We start from the raw sequence: 17,573 nt of genomic DNA on the forward strand, positions 1-17,573 counted from the left end.
ATGTGCCAGTTTCATTCATCATTTTTCCATACTCCAGGCAATACAAAAATATTTTTCTTAAAATTTTCAAAACAGGTCCTCAGATAACGACTCAGGGGATTCTCCATGTGCCACTAAGTCTTCTGGAATGATCATTTGTATGCAGACATTCAATCTTAAATCTTTTATTTGCTTCAAAAATAAAGGTTTTTTTTTTACACTTAGGTCCTTAGCAGAAATGCACATGTTTTCAACTTTGCATGAACAGCTTTATCCCCAGAAGTATGCGAGAGTCATTCCTGGTACAGTTGGCCTTTATCTACACTAATTTTCAGAATACTAGAAGGCAGTATAGGCCCAGGTGTGGGAAAGAATCACATTGATTATGGAAAATTTGTTTAGATTCATGAAGCAACTGGCTGCATAATTTAAAAAACTTTTCTCAGTACAACCCATGTTCCTAGGACTAGGCTCTTTTTGCATGGATAGTCATTCTTGAATAATTTTTGCAGTACATTAGGTAAATATGAAGTTTCCAGCATCCAAATTGTACCATCCCAGAAACTGTGCTGCTTTTCATTTCTATTCCTATTAAATATTTATTCCTTGTTAACATTTGAGTGTTATTTTATCCTTTCTATACTGTAATAGTAACAGTATTACACTAAAAAATTTTGTATGGTCTACATAACTAATTGCCCTTCATGAGATCCAGCTATCTTTCCATCCTCAAACATATGTTAAAATGTAAATAACATTTATCTATATACATATAAATAAAATTCAGACTCCATGTGTTTGTGTGTGCATATGTATATATTTACATACATGTGTACACTGTGATGTTTAATAGTACAACTATGGGAAAACAGTATGGGGTTCTTCAAAAATTAAAAATAAAATTACCATATGACCCTGCAATTCCACTCCTGGGTATCTGCCCAAAATAATTGAAAGCTGGATTTCAAAGATACATCTGTATACTCTTCATTTATAGCAACACTGTTAACAATAACTGAAATGGAAGCATCCCAAGTGTCCACTGACAGATAAATGGATATGCAAAATGGCATGTACATGCAGTAGAATATTACTCAACCTTTCAAATGAAGGGAATACTACAATATGCTACAATGTAGATAAACCTCAAGGACATTTTGCTAAGTCAAATAAACCAGTCACAAAAAGCCAAATACTGTATGAGTTCATTTATATGAGGTACTTAGAGTAATTAAAATCATAGAGACAGAAAGTATAATGGTGGTTGCCAGGGACTGGGGACAGATAATAGGTGGAGTTTTGGTTTTTCAAGATAAAAGGAGTTATGGGGATGCATGATTCTGGTGGTTGCACAACAACATGAATGTATGTTAAATCACTGAATGGAACACTTCAAATGGTTATGATGATATAACTTATGTATTTTTACCACAATAAAAACAAAAAATGATGGGGGATATTAAAAGGATACAAGTGCTAACCTAAAGGAGCTTTTACTAGTCAAACCCAGAACAATATGAACAGAAAATAAGTAATGAAAGCTCTGGATTATAACTCATAAAAGAAAACAAATATCCTTACTGATATAAAGAAATAACTGAATGTGTAAATCATAGAGAAGAGACAGCTTTTCCACTGAGTTCTTTCTAAAGCCCTCTAAGATCATTTTTAGGGGCCTGTGTGTTTTCAGTGACATGGTTAAACTATTTGTGTAAAAGAGAAGAGCAACTTGCTCTGTGGGAGTCATATCTTCTGAGTTCATCTGATCTATCTGCCACCAAAAAGTGAAATACCAAGGAAGTGTTGGCATGGAAAATTAAGCATTTAAGAGTAAACTTGAATCCTTGGGTACAGAAGATGGGAAAAAGAGATTAAGAACAAAAGAGCATTAGCTGGACTTGAACAGATAAAAACTTTACAGGAAGCAAAGAGTCTTGAAGGAAGATGTGTGGCTGAGGTTTGCATTGGAAAAATTTGGGATCACTATGGAAATATGCCCTTTTCCCTGGGAGCCAGGAACAAACCATTGTGATTTAGTGAATCACAGAACTGTAAGAGTCCTTTATAGGTTTCTTATTTTACTGAGGAATAACCTGAAGACCAGATGGAAACAACTTACTTCAATCATAACTATTTCCTGCTATTATATTGTTAATGATTGTACATTGATTTGTTTAAAAAAGGTTTCCAATGGCACAAGGGATGGAAAAATACCTTAAAAATTGTGACATAATATACAAGAGTGGTTGATAAGTTTCAAAAGCTAATTTTTCCACTACATCTCCCTTCCTTTCACGCACTCAACAAATATTCCCTGAAGGTTTCCTGTCCAGGAAGGAGAGTAGAGCAACAGCCCACTTTTAACTCAGAATCAAGCTGCCTGCTTCCATCATTTACTGTCTATACTGGCTTTGGTAAGTTATTTCACTTTCATATGCCTCAGTTGCCTTGTCTGTAAAATGGAAAGAATGGAAGTCTCAAATTCATAGCTTTTGGCAAGAAGGTATTGAGATGATACTTAGCACAGAGCATGGCTTACAGAAAATGCTGTATGTGTAAGCTTTTTAAAATATTTGTAGGCCATTTAAAAGGGGAGCATTAGGCTGAGTAACTTTCTGTCACACACAGCAATACAGAGTCTTCTGTAGCATTGCCATTGAAGCAGAGTTTAAATCAGAGAGAATTCAGGTTCCCTTCTTTGGGCTCACTGAATGTTTTTAGATCCTGGAAGAACACTTAATTAGCCCTTACAAACATACCAACGAATTATCTCTATTGAGGTACTAAATAGTTGGTCTGTACTATCACTGAGCAAATTGAGTAAGAAATTGACCCTATGAAAGCCATCTAAAGAAAATATATGTAGTACCTTAAACTAATATAGCCATTTTTTGTTCATCTAAAATGGTAGTCTATCATGTGAACTAATATTGCTGACATCATTTATGTAAATAGAATATGGATTTATATTTTAATGTGGAAGTAGGCAGGTATTTCTACAGCGTTTCCTGTTTGCAATTAAAGATAGTAAGATAAGCTGGGCATTGGAATCGGTATTTTCCTCCAGAGCGTAAAACCAAAGTCACCTGTTTTGGGATGTTCTTTGTTTAGTTTGTTTTGTTTTAAAATTTTATCATGTTAGCTACTCTCAATAACTTGATTGTCAAAGTTAAAACTGCACCATTTAATGAAAGTTATGGCTTTATTCTTCATGACTGTATCTAAATCCATGCAAGAGTTAATATCATCTACTCCTGTTCCCCAAACAAACCTCTATTGGAAAACTTTTCCTCTTCTCAATGTTTCTGAGTCAGGGGTTGCAATATCAAATCCATTAGTCATGTTTAGGAAATAGGCAATTATAAATGTATGAAATGATTAGTTGTAAGCCAACAGCAAGTGGCAAGGCTTGTGACAAGCTGAAAATGCATGTTTTGCCTAATAACACTTAAAACAAACAAAATATAAAAAGTAAAATCATAACATCCTCCCTCATCAGCCACAGCCCACACCCCCAACACACTCAAGGAAGCTGTCATAAGCCCTGCTATATGTCCTTTTCTTTCTTCAAGACTAAGTAGAAGGTCTATCATTCTCCTTAATTACTTCCCCATGGTCTTTTATCATTTTAAATTATGCTACAAAAATTTGAGCATAACAATTTTACCAACATTTTGCTAAAGTAGATAATTGGGATCAGAATTAGCTTGCCATTTTCAAGTTTTTTTTTTCTATATTTGAGAAAATGTCATTTTATCATGCCCTTATAAAGAAACAGAATTAATGCTTGGCATTGAGTAGGTGCTCAATGTATATGCATTGAATGAAGGAGTGCTTGGCTTGCTTTGAAAGATAATGAGTCATTTGTAATTAATGCATTCATTACTTTATACATTATAAAGTGATGTATAGGTAATGTTACATGGAACTGAAGAGCTTTGAAACAGCTAGTGCTTGCTGAAGTACTGTCTACAGTATTAATTTGCTCTTAAATTTTTTTCAAAGCTAATATTAAAGAAAAATTAAGTCCAGTGTAATTCTAACTCCTGAGTACAAATTATGTATTAGTGTGGATGGATTAATGGTGATTCAAACAGTTTTTAATACTGTATTTTACCATTGTTAAAATCTTTTTTGTTCAACGTCTGTATAGTATGCAAAGAGCTAGATTTTTAGAAACCCAAATGTAGGATAATCCTTCATAAAAGAATTGACTATTAAATTTCTTTGGTTGGCTGACATAGTCTTCCTTTTTTCCTATCTTCCTTTTCCTTTATTTCCACAATTATTTGTTAAACTGTGTACTAAGATAACTTACTCCTGAATTAAAAATATGATAATCCTAGCTGTCACTTAAGTAGCTTATTACCTAGTGGGGTTACTAGAGTGTATGTGAATGTATCTCATTTGACTATATTTTGTATTTCTCAAGATATTTATACTCAACTTATCATGAATGTTTAAACATATAAGAGTTTATCTTTATGTCTGATTTTTATGGCTTGATACCTAACATTTATGAGCACATTAAAATACATTATGTAGTAGTTATTGAAAACTTTATTATAATGATATTAGGACTCAGTATAAAACTCTAGCCCATTTGGAAATTGATCAACTGCATAAAACATACCATATATCTTCCTGAATACCTTTGTGCAGTGGCATGCTGTATATACCAGCATAAATGGAAACTTAAAACATTTTGGGCTGTTTTCTTTATTCTGACTTTATCATTTCAACCAAATTCTATTGATGTATGTGTAAACAAAAAAGAGAGGTTTTCAAGTGTGTGATGGCAACATTCTAACAGAGAAGAGGGGAACCCTGCGATGCCGTAGGGGGAGGGTGAGTAGGGCCAAGGGATCAGCTGTGCCGGTCGGGATGACTGTGGTATTAAGACGAATCCAGTGTGTGGCTTAACACAACACAGGGTTATTTCTCACCTGTATCACTGTCTGATGTGGGTCAAGCCGCTCTCCTGGTGACTGTCCTTCAGCCGTAACTCAGGGATCCAAATTGGCTCCCTTTCAGCTGCACAGAAGAGAAGGAGTGTTAGGAACTCACACTCACATATGTATTTAACTGTCTGTTTCCTGAGGTGACAACTCACTTCTGCTGTTGGTGAAAATAATGTAGCCCAAACCGTGATGAAAAATATATCCTGGGTTTGTACTGGACACAAAATATTACTGACTGCTTCTCAAAGGACATCTCCTCTGTATTTCAAATCCTACTATGTAAAGGACCTCCACTGAGTGCTAGTGTTTCTTTGATATCTATTCAAAATATACCATTGGTCCCAGTGGTAGAAAATTTGTCTTATATGCTGGCCAGACTTCTGATTCTCTACCTAACATAGAAGTTATGGTATTTAATAGATAGCATTTCCTATTTTCTGTTGCACAAAGGCCCAAAGGTTGGATATAATAGAAAGTAAAGTGTAGGTCAGTGGGCTGTAAAATGGTAACAAATAATGGCTTATCATCTGAAACCAAGGGGGCTGAGAACACCTCTGAAGGAGAAGGTGCCTCTACTCACTGCCTGTAGTGAAGAGCCTTGGCTAAAAAAGTGACAGAAATTAGGAGGCAGTGTGCAAAAGCTTAGAATATTAAGGTTTTAGGGATCCTTAGAGATTGAATATTTCACCCTTTTATACTGAAGATCAGGAAACTTAATTAAAGCTGATTCTGAAAGGCACCTTCGGAGTCCAAGGGAGGCCTTGACCCGATACTGGGGACCAGGTTCTTGTTACGGAACAAGAAAGAGTTCAATGAGCCCTGGCTGGCATAGCTCAGTGGATTAAGCGCGGGCTGTGAACCAAAGTGTCGCAGGTTCGATTCCAAGTGTCGTCAGGGTACATGCCTGGGTTGCAGGCCATGACCCCCAGCAACCGCACATTGATGTTTTTCTCTCTCTCTCTATCTCCCTCCCTTCCCTCTCTAAAAATAAATAAATAAAATCTTTAAAAAAAAAAGAAAGAGTTCAAGACTGAGACAAACATTTAGCAAAGCACAGCAATACATTTATTAAAGTGATAGGATGCACTCGAGAATTGAGAGAGCACAACTTCTGAGAATGAGATGTGTGGATGGGGTCTGGATGGAAGGTTTTTATTTAATGTTGGCAAGGGAGCAAGAGGGTGGTCCTTGGCTTCTGATGCTGCCAGGCTGACTGGGCTTGTCCCCTGTTCCTCCTCTCCAGGTAGCCACTTCTTTTTGGTCCTCTTGGAACTGTCATGGTGATTCAAGGATTGGGGGAGGTCCCAAAACCGTAATGCAAATTTATTATAAAGATATTATAATGATCCTGTTGGTCACTTTTAGGTCCATATAGCTGCCAAATCTGGTTGAAATTGGTTTTGTTTGTCTCAATTACAAGAAATTGGGGAGGGGGAAGTGAGGGAACAGTTTGGTCATTTAAGATCATATCTGAGATGTTCCAGCCAAGGCAGGAAAAGCTTGAGGCTTTTGTTTCTTATTGTAACTTTACTGCCTCAAAACCGTGATGAGTTAGCCCTGGCTCATGTGGCTCAGTGGGTTGAGCACAGGCCTGCGAACCAAAAGGTTGCTGGTTTGATTCCCAGTCAGGGCACATGTCTGGGTTGCAGGCCAGGTCCCCAGTAGATGACACCTGAGAGGCAACCGCACTTTGATGTTTCTCTCCCTCTGTTTCTCCCTCCCTTCCCCTCTGTCTAAAACAAAACAAAAAACTATGATGAGTTACACTTAAACATTTTTAGAACTTCTAATTTCAAATTTATGAAGTCCAAGTTGTTTCCTTTAATGTCATCTGATCTTTTGTTTTCAGTATTATGTATTGCTTTAATGACATTGCCTCACTACCCCCTATTTCCTTCCCCCACATTCAATAGCTTAGATAGAACAGGAAGCATTTATTTTCTGGTTGATGTGCCAGCTGTGCCTCACCTGGGCTTGACTGGACTTGGGCATCATGCTGTGGGTTACATTTAGGTCTTCTCCATATACTTCCCCTTTCTTCATGGACCACTGGCTACCTAAGGCATGCTCTTTTCATGGAGGAGAATAGGAGGGTGAGAGGGCAAGCCAATTAAAAACCTCTGCTTGCATTATTTAACTGTCCTCCTATTGGGGAAAGCAAGTCACATGGGCAAGTTCCAAGTCACTGGGGCTGGGGAGATGAGAAAATATTTCTGAAAATAAGCCAGTCCATCATGTTCTCCATCAGGCTGAGAATTCTGTATTGTTTAGGGTGAAAGCTAATTTCTCTAACAAAAGGAGTACTATGGTTCAAACAAGATTGTAGTTTGTTTTTCACTCTTGTAACAATTTACATATTTGGGAGGGATAAGCATGGATAGAAATCTCTTCCCCTAGGAGGAATTATGTAGAGAATAATCCTTCCACTGGAAAAAAAAACTAGAAAAAATTTTAAAAAACTTGTCTTAGTTAATCAATTTTCAGTGTATTTACTTTTATGATTACCCAGATTAAATGGTTGTCTGTTTGCTCTTGCAACAAGAAACAGATATGTGTTCCAAATCTCCTTATGAGTCTGTATTCTCTAAATAACTGAGTCCACGTATAGACCAAATGTAAGAATCTGATCAAATTGAAAGTTTGATTAAAATTACATAATAAGGCACTGCATGTTTATAAGCATACATCAGAATGTTATCTGCATAATGTGTGCCATATCATCTGGGTTATGACCTGAGTTATTGGAAATGCTGTGTTTTCCCCCTCTCCAGAGCTTAGAAATTCCATTTCAGAACTATTACTGCAGATCAAATTGCTGTCAGCCAGGAAACTGCAATTTCCTGTCACTTGGCCTTGAATTACTACATTGAATTTACAGGCAATAAACAAATTTAGCTAAAAGAGGCAAGCTTTTTTCCTACTTATCATTAGTACCTAAGACTATGTATGTTTTATGTTGTTCCATCTCTGTTACACATACATTTATTGGCTCAGAATGATATTTAACTCTCCTTGCATCCGTTTATCATGAACTAATCAAGTCCAAACTTCCTGCTGGAAACACATGTATGATCTTATAATTGTGGACTGCAGAGCCAATTTATATGATAGAGGCAAGTAACTTACCATTTCCAGTCTACAAAATGAAGCAGAGCAGCCGAGTTGTGGGGAACATAATGTTTTCCCTTGCTGTTTTTATTTTTCCTTCATGTCACAGGTGGGAAAGACTGAGTTGTACAAGAACTTAGTTTGTGAACCAAAATTGAGTTCCAGTTTTATAAAATGTAAATCATAAAATTTGTGTTACACGATTGTTGACTTTCTAGTTGCAAGGTTCTCTGTGATGTCAAAAACAGGAGGATATATTTATGTGCGGGGCTGTTTATGGAGCAACCAGTAGCACCAAGGCCCCATTAATTACTTGTGGCTGAATCAGGCAGGGCATAATAGTTTCTTGAGGTTAACCTGATGGAGCCCAATTCCTTGGCTGAGGGGATGATGAGCTGGCAACTCAGTTTAGGGATTATGGGAAAGAGTATGCATTATGCATCTTTTCTCTTCCTGGTCCTAGAACAATCTTTAGGACAATGGATGCTTTGGAAAAAAAAACATTATTAAAGGAAGGATCCTAAGGAAGAGTTGATTTTCTCATGGCGAGAGCCATGAGCTCCCACTGTGGTCAAGTCAGGCATGTTCTGAGGCTACTTGGTATAGTGACTGTGTCTGCCCATGGCAATCTTTCCTTGTGCTGGATTGCACCAATGCATCACAAGACGTTTGTCATTTTCCCCCTCCCTGTCGATAAATTGCCAGCAGCACTTTCCATTAATGAGACCCTATCCTGGCACACTGTCAAATGCTACCTATGGGGAGATCATAGCTCTGCAGAAAAACGTTTGCTGTAGTTCCATAGTTGGATGTTGGTTGATTGATTTATCTATTATATATACTTTTACATTCCACAAAGACTCACTTTTGTTGTCTCTTCAACATTTTTATTTTTATTGTGGACTATGTTAAGTGCTAAGATGGGCAGAGTAAGTAAGCAGAAAGAGTACACAAAATTAACTTCTGTGTCCTTAACATCTAAATTTGCCACATTTTAACATTTTGCTTTAGAAATTTTTTTAAAGAAAGAATAATGCATCATTGCAAAAACTTCCTTTGTAATCTTCCTAAACTTATTTACATGTCCTCACTGCAAAAGAAAAGCCCTGGGTATCCTGATTTGGATTGATCATCTCTTATGTGTTTTTATGCTTTTACTGTATTTATGTGTATTTCTGAATGGCATTTAGTATTTTTTTAAATGTATTTACTTTTATCATTTTTTGTTACTGTTTGAATATAGTTGTCTCCATTTTCCCACCAACCACTTTCCCCCACATCCTACCCTCACCCACCCCACCCACTCCCACATCCCACCCTCAATCCTACCCCCTTTGACTTTGTCCATGGGTCCTTTATACATATTCTTTAATGACCCTTTCCCTCCTTTCCTCTGTTATTTCCCTCCCCCATCCCCTCTGTCAGTTTCTTCTTAATTTCCATGTCTCTAGTTATATTTTGCTTGCTTGTTCATTTTGTTGATTAGGTTCCACTTATAGGTGAGATCATATGGTATATTTCTTTCACTACCTGGCTTATTTCACTTTAGCATAATGCTCTCCGGTTCTATCCATGCTGTTGCAAAAGGTAGGAGCTCCTTCTTTTTTTCTGCTGCATAGAATTCCACTGTGTAAATGTAACACAGTTTTTTGATCCATTCATCTACTGATGGGCACTGAGACTGCCTCCAGCACTTGGCTATTGTAAATTGTGCTGCTGTGAACATTGGGGTGCATAGGTTCTCTTGAATTAGTGTTTAAGGATTCTTAGGGTATAATCCCAGCAGTATAATCCACTCAGATTATATTTAGGGTATAATCCCAGTAGAATGCCAGGTTAAAAGGCAGTTCCATTTTTAGTTTTCTGAGGAAATTTCATACTGTTTTCCACAGTGGCTGCACCAGTCTGCATTTCCACCAACAGTGCACTAGGGTTCCCTTTTCTCCACAACCTTACCAGCACTTACTGTTTGTTGATTTGTTTGTGATGGCCATTCTGACTGGTGTGAAGTGGTATCTCATTATGATTTTAATTTGCTAGCAATATTGAGCATCCTTCAATATGTCTCTGGGCCCTCTGTATGTCCTCCTAGGAAAACTGTCTGTTCAAGTCTTTTGCCCATTCTTAACTTGTTTTGCACTTCATATCAATGATATCACACTCTATTCTTGTGTAACTTCCTTATTTGATACATAATCATGTTATTAAGATTTGCCCAAGTGGATACATGGAGCTTTAGATGTAGAGCTCCACATCTAAATGTGGAACATTTAAAAAATGTTGGGCCAGGGGTATCCAACCTTTTGTTGTCTCTGGGCCATACTGAAAGAAGAAGAGTTGTCTTGGGCCACACACTCAATACACACACACTAATGAAAACTGTTGAGTAAAAGAAAAGGTTTTAAGTAAATTTATGATTTTGCATTGGGCTACATTCATAGCCACTGTGGGCCACATGCAGCCCACAGACCGAGGCTTGGACACCACTGCTGTGTATCATAATTTACTTGTTTAAATTTCTGACACTGGGTATTTAGAATTTTCCTGTTTTACTTTTTTTTTTAACCAATGCCATGGATGAATATTCTCATGCATGTATTTTAGTGTGTGGTTTTCTTCCTAGCAATTCAATGGATGTATCTGAGGGGCTGTTGCCAAGTTGCTCACTATGGTGCTTGCACTGTACTATCACAGCAGTTACATACCCACTAAGCAGTTCATGAAAATAGAATTGTAACATCTTTTCCAAGAGTTGCTACTGGTAACAGTTAAAAAAATTTAACCATGTGTTAGGTGGGAGTAGTGTCTTTTTAAAAAATTTGTTTCCCCTCAGTTACTATTTTTCATATGCTTATTGGCCACTCATGTTTCTTCTTGTGGGAATTGTCTATTCATGTACTTTGCTCCTTTTTCTACTGGGTGGTTTTGTTTCTTTTGTTTGTAGTTTTTTGGGTAAGAATTCTGTTTTTAGGATATATACTTATATATACATGTAAACCATAAATATATTTTCTAGTCCTCCTGGGCTTTCTTTTCTAGGTTATATGCTCACTTTTTGTTATACAGATGGGTGCAGTCAACTTTATCAATCTTTTTATTAGATCATGTGTTTTTTATGTATTATATGAGAAATCTTTTTCTACTAGCTATATTTTTTCCCATGCAAATAACCTGTTGTTGCAGAATCATTTTTTTAAATCATCAATTGTTTCCTCATTGGATTCCATATCAATAGTCTATACGCATGTGTCTGTTTCTGTTTCTGGGACATGTATTTTATTCCAGTTATCTTTGTCATTCCCTTTGTCCATGACCTAGCTGTCTTAAATATCATTGTTTTCTATCGATCTTGATATCTTTGAAAGCATTCATTTTCAAAATGTCTTGGCTAATCTTATCCCCTAATTCCTATATATGAATTTAATAATAAGTTTTTTAAGTCCCATAATACATTTAGCTGTTGAAATTTTGAGTAGAACTGAATTGAAATTATGGAATAATGGGAAGAAGACATCTTTATGATACTGAATCCTCTCATCCATGAATGTTATATGTCTCCATCTTATATATATATTTACATATATATGTGTATATATCTCCATATATACATATAAACATTTTTATGTCTTCCAGTTGAAAAACTATATGTAAAATTCATAATATATTTTTCTAGTTTTCTTCTGAGGAGCATTATATTTACTCTTTCTCTTACTAATGGACTCTGTTTTAAAATTATGTTTTCTTTCATTGTTTTTATTGTTGTTGCTGATATAAAGTATACATTTTGCCAGCATATTATAAATAATAGTCTCGTTTATTACTTCTAAATAATTTGTTTATAAATTTTCTCAAACTCTCTATAATCAATAATACTATATATAAATAATTTTTACCTTTCCTATCTTTATATTTATTACTGTTTTTTGTCTTACCATGGTGATATGTTCCTATAATATAGTGTTTTATTGAAATGATAATAGCCTGCATCTTTATGTTATTACTGACTTTTAGTGATTTATAACTTGGTATGTGAAATTATACTTTTACTATATTTGTCTGCATTTACAAATGATACATAGTGATAATTTACATGTTTTTAAACTTTATACAAATAGCATCATATTCTATATGTTCTTCTGATAGTTTACTATTAAGTATGATACTCTCTGCTGTAGCTACTTGACTTATTTCTATTTCTATTTTTTTAGTTCTCTTTTTATATTTAAATAATGAGTAGGTATTCATGTTTGTGAAACATTTTTAACATTTTTATGACTGTCACTTTATTCCAAGAGTTTTCTAATATTTTCATGCTGGCAGAATCTTTTACCACATGTAGCAGTGGAGTGCTGGGTCTGGGACACCCTGGTACACTGGTGAGAGGGCAAGTGAACCTCTGGCCTGAATGTCCTCTTCTGTTGGAGCAACTTTTTACCCTTTCCATTGGGTCTGGATCCTTTCCTTTGCACTTTAGAGATACTGACTTACCCACATAGAGGTTATTTAACAATTCAGTATTATAATTCAAAGTGTATACAATGGCCACTTTACCTATGACTTATAATTAAAAATCCAAATGAAGTTTTCAGTCATTTTTTAGTGGTTTCTGGATCTGTGATTTATTATTTTGTCAATGGTCTGAGCACAGGAACTGTTGATTCTTTGTATTCTCTTTGACTTGAATAGAAGTCACAAAGCCTGGGAGAAATATGTAAAACAAAAGAAACATTTTTATTTTCTTCATTTTGAGCATAAGGGATCTAGAAAGCATGAATTAGATTATGGAACTGAGGATGATTAAAAATCTCAGTATTGAATTGGGCATTATTTTGTTCAATTTGTGACCTGAATTGTGACCTGTAAGCACAACCATCCCCACCACAGAACAAAAGAAAGGAATGAATGACTGCTAATTACATCTACATAGATGGGCCCTCTGGACTTAATGTTGAAAAAAAGAAAAAAACACAAATGAGTATATGCTTGTATGATTCCATTTAATATTAAGTTTCAAGAATAGAGGACATAAATCTATGGTGATAAAACAGTAGTGGTTATCTTTGGGACTATTAATGGAGAGGGGGAATGAGGGAGTCATCTGGAGTTTTGGGAATATTCTGTATCATGCATGTTGGTTAACTGAGAATGTAGACTGTACTCTTAAGAGTTTTGTACTTTATTGATGCATGTGGCACCTTAATTGGAAAGAGTATGGCTATACTGTATCTTCATCTTTACTGTGAATAGTCAAATAATTGTCTTATTAACAGATAGGGAAGAAATGGGAAAAATAAGAGAAAAAGAGCATGGATAAAATTGCAAATTCAGAAAGAGCCCTGTCTAAACTATATATATATATATATATTTGGTAGAATGAGACCATTTTAGCACAACTTTTTTAGGTTTATAGGAAATTGTTGGTTAGTGTGTGTGCATGTGTGTGTGCATCTCTTATGCTTTCTTCAGAATCATATGAATCACTTCATGAGTGATTACCAGCCTTCAGGCATTGTGTCATGCCTTGGAGGTTCAAAGATAACCACTGTCCTGACTTCTAATACCATAGTCGAGTTTAATAAGTTTTTTTAACTTTATAGAAAATGGAATCATATAGTATATGTTATTTTGGTTTGGACTTCTTTAAATTCTTAATATTTCTTAGATTCATCCATATTGATATGTGTGTCTATAGTTTGTTCATTTTACTTAAGGAGCAGTTAGTTACCTCCTATATAAACATCTTACAAGTTATTTATCCATTCTAATGATTATGGACCTTTGTGTTGTTTCTGGGGTTTTTTTTTTTGTTGTTGTTGTTGTTGTTGTTATTCTAAAGACATTTTCCTTGTGCATTTCTCTTGATGCACATATGTATAGATTTTGGAGTACATGCTTAGGGATATTACTGGGTTATACAATAGAATATGCATCTTCAAATTTAGTAGGTTAAGCTAAATATATATTTTTTTCAAAACATTTGTGCCTGTTTACACTTTGACCAGCAGTGTTCCTGTTGTTCCATGACTTTGGCAATATTTGGTGTTCTTTTTTTAAAATCCATTTAAGTAGATAAGAAGTTGTATCTCATCATGATTTACATTAGTATTCTACTGATTACTAATGAGGGTGTTCACTTTTGCCTTCATGTGTTTATTGGTCATTTATACATACTCTTTTTTCCCCTCATTTTTAATTTTTAAGTAATTGCAGATTCACAGGAAGTGGCAGAAATGAAAAGTACAAGGAGGTCCTATATATCCTTCACCTAGTTTCCCTAGTGGGTAACATCTTGTATAACTGTAGTAAAATATCAAAGCCAGGAAATGGACATTGGTAACCTTCACAGAGCTTATTAATATTCCACCAGTTTTATATACACTCATTTGTGTGTCTCTTGTTCTATGAAATTTTACCACATGTATAGATTCATACAACCATGTCCACAATCAAGATACAACATGGTCCTATTACTCCAGGGCTTCCTTGTACTCTCTCCTTTTTAGACACACTTACCCTCTCTCCCTACTCCTAACCCATAGCAACCACTAATCTGTTCTTAATCTTTTCTCCTCCTCCTCCTTCTTCTCCTTCTTCTCCTTATTATTATTATTAGTGCTTATTCAAATATTCTTGTCTGTTGTCTTTCTTTTCATGATTTTTGGATGGTTTTCTATATCGTGATATGTATAACAAGTGTACTTTTCCACTCATGGGTTGCATTTATATTTTCTTATTGATATAATCTGATGAATAAAAGGTTTTGATTTTAATATAATGATAGTTATTATTTTTTTCTTTATGATCAGTGCTGTTGGGCTTCTGCTTAAGAAATATTTCTCTCCACCCAGAACACAAAAATATTCTTCTAGAAACTTTATTGTTTTGTCACATGTAGATCTACAATCCACCTGGAATTGAGTAATGGTGTGAAGTAGAGGTCAAGTTTCATTTTCTTCCACATGGATGTCCAATTGACCAGAACTCTTTACTGAAAAGACATTTTCCCCTTAGGTTTATGACTATGCCTCTGTAGTAAATCAAGTGACCATATGTGTTAATAGTCTCTTTGGGTTTTCTGTGTTATATTGGTTAACTTATCTATCTTTATGCTAGTTATATACCATTTTACTTATTGTTGGTTTATAACATGTCTTGACATCTGGTAGAGCATATAATTACAACTTGTCCCTCATGAGTGTCTTGGATTTTCCTGTTTTTTTTTTTTCATTTTCGTATACTATATTTTAGAAGCATCTTCTGAAGTTATAAAACGAAAAATAAGGATTTTGATTGATAATGCCTTGAATTCATAAATCTTTTAGGCATGCATTGGCATTTCTACAGTATTCAATTTTATAGTCCATGAATATGGCATAGCCCTCTATTAATTATATATTGATTTCTGATGATATTTTATTGCTTTATCATAAAGTTAATACCATTTTTTATGAGATTTATTCCAAGATATTTCATATTTGTACTGGCACTGCAAATAGGCAGAAAACTGTACTTGAACAATTCAAAATGTTAAAAAATAAATAAAAGTTTCATTATTTGAATATTTGTTTCTATTGTAAAGAAATGTAAAGGAATGTTATATATTGAATTTGTATGTAAGTTATGATTAAACTTGTTCAGCTCACTTATTAATTTTAGTAATTTATCTCTTGACTTTTTAATATTTTATATAATATTTACTATTAATAAAAGTTATATTTCTTTCTTTCCTATGTTTATACTGGTAGCCTGTGTCCCTTCCCCTCCCTACCTCCCCCATACACACACACACACACACACACACACACACACACACACACATTTCTTTTGTCTCACTGCATGATTAGGACAATACAGTAATGAATAGAAATCATATTAGTAGGTGTTCATGTGCTATTCCTAAGCAAACACAAAGTCTAACCTTTAACCACAACCATGATGTTTGCTGTAGATATTTTGTGAATATACTTTATCACATAAAGTATAAGCTTTGTTAGATAAACTTGACTTTCCAAGAGCTTTTTGGCATGAATCAATGTTTAATTTTCAAATTATATTTCTGCATGAATAGAGATAAGCACTTTTTTTTTTATTTGCTAATGTGGTGAATTACACTGATTGATTTTCAAATCTTGAACCAATCTTTTATTCCTGGCACAATACCAACTTGGAATTGACGGGAGATTTATTTTATACATTCCTGGATTCAGTTTGCTAATATTCCTTTAGGATTTTTTCTTCCCTGTCCATCAGTGAGATTGGCGTGTAATTCTCTAGATTTTAGCAAGCCTTTGTGTTTGCTTTACAAACTCTTTTATCTTCTCCTGTTCAGAGTGCTTCTCTTGTGAGATTTGCTCCCTTAGATGATGATATCATCATCTGTATGCTCATGCACCCTTAAACCACACACTCACACTCATATTCGATCAATTTTGGTTCTGTCAGCTTCCACATTTTAAATACCGTATCTCTCAGTTTCATCACTCTTTCCAGTCCATCAGCTCCTTTGCCAGTTCAGGATGCTGTCGTCTCTTTCTTTTATTGTTCTCATGATTCCTGTAAGGTATCTCTGTTACAGTTTTGCTCCCTCCCATCTATTTTCCATATTGCAGTTCAATGAACTTTCAAAATGACAAATTCTATGATTCTACATTCCTTCTTAACATTTTTCAGTGACTCTTCATTGATTTCCTTTGAGCTCCTCAAATTAGCCACGTTTGCTCTCATGTCCAAGCCTTTGCCTATGCCATTTGCTTTGTGTGATGTTCATGTTTGTACACAAACTGAAATGACCTATGGGCAGAGCTGAGGAGCTGAAGAAGGAGTGGGGGTTGGCAGAAGGGTGGCTAGACAAGAAACAGTGTATGGAAACATACAAAAGGCAGTTCTGGAGCTGCTTTTCAAACACTATCTGTCTGCTCTATCATTTATTGTATGCTTGGCCTAGCATATTTTGTGGGGCCTGGAGGGTAGCTCTTATAGGAAGCATGCATGCCTAACCTTTTTCCTCACTCGGGGTAGCACAGTTTATGGATTATGTGCAACAGAAACCTCTTTTGAAGAAAGTAACCAGGGTGATGAAGAACTGTGGAAGGTGCTAGGGATCATGGACCTGGCTAAAGTGATACTTGAGGATGTCTCAGATAAAAAGGGAAACTAAAAATGTTTTGTGTACACTGATGGCTACAAAACCAAAACAATTACAAATGTATAGAAATATTTAGGAATACAGGCCTCATCTCCAAATTAGGAAGAATTATCTAAAGACTAGAGCTGCCTGAGTATGGAAGGAGCTTCCTCCTGAGGCACTGTGTTTCCTCTTGTTTAATGCATTCAAGCTGTGGTTGGTCAGTTATGCAAAGGGAATTTAAATAATATTAAGGCCATGGTCCCAAGACTCAGGCCACAGTCCAAACTAATTAAGTATAGTGTCTGGGGATTGGACACAAAAATCAGTAATTTTTGAAGCTTCCCAGGTGATTCCAAAGTGCAGACAAGCTTGAGAAGCCCTACATTAGAGAGAGGTTT

General features: G+C 35.4%; 1 protein-coding gene across 3 annotated transcripts in view; it reads left to right on the forward strand.

The window, feature by feature from the left end:
* The window catches only part of NAV3 (neuron navigator 3), a 786,639-nt gene that overhangs the window by 218,033 nt on the left and 551,033 nt on the right, over nucleotides 1-17,573 (forward strand). The gene's annotated exons all lie outside the window — the stretch shown is intronic.

This window comes from Phyllostomus hastatus, unplaced genomic scaffold (genome assembly GCF_019186645.2).
Source record: "Phyllostomus hastatus isolate PE091 unplaced genomic scaffold, TTU_PhHast_1.1 phas_contig_432, whole genome shotgun sequence".
In the NCBI taxonomy this organism is placed as follows: Eukaryota; Metazoa; Chordata; class Mammalia; order Chiroptera; family Phyllostomidae; genus Phyllostomus; species Phyllostomus hastatus.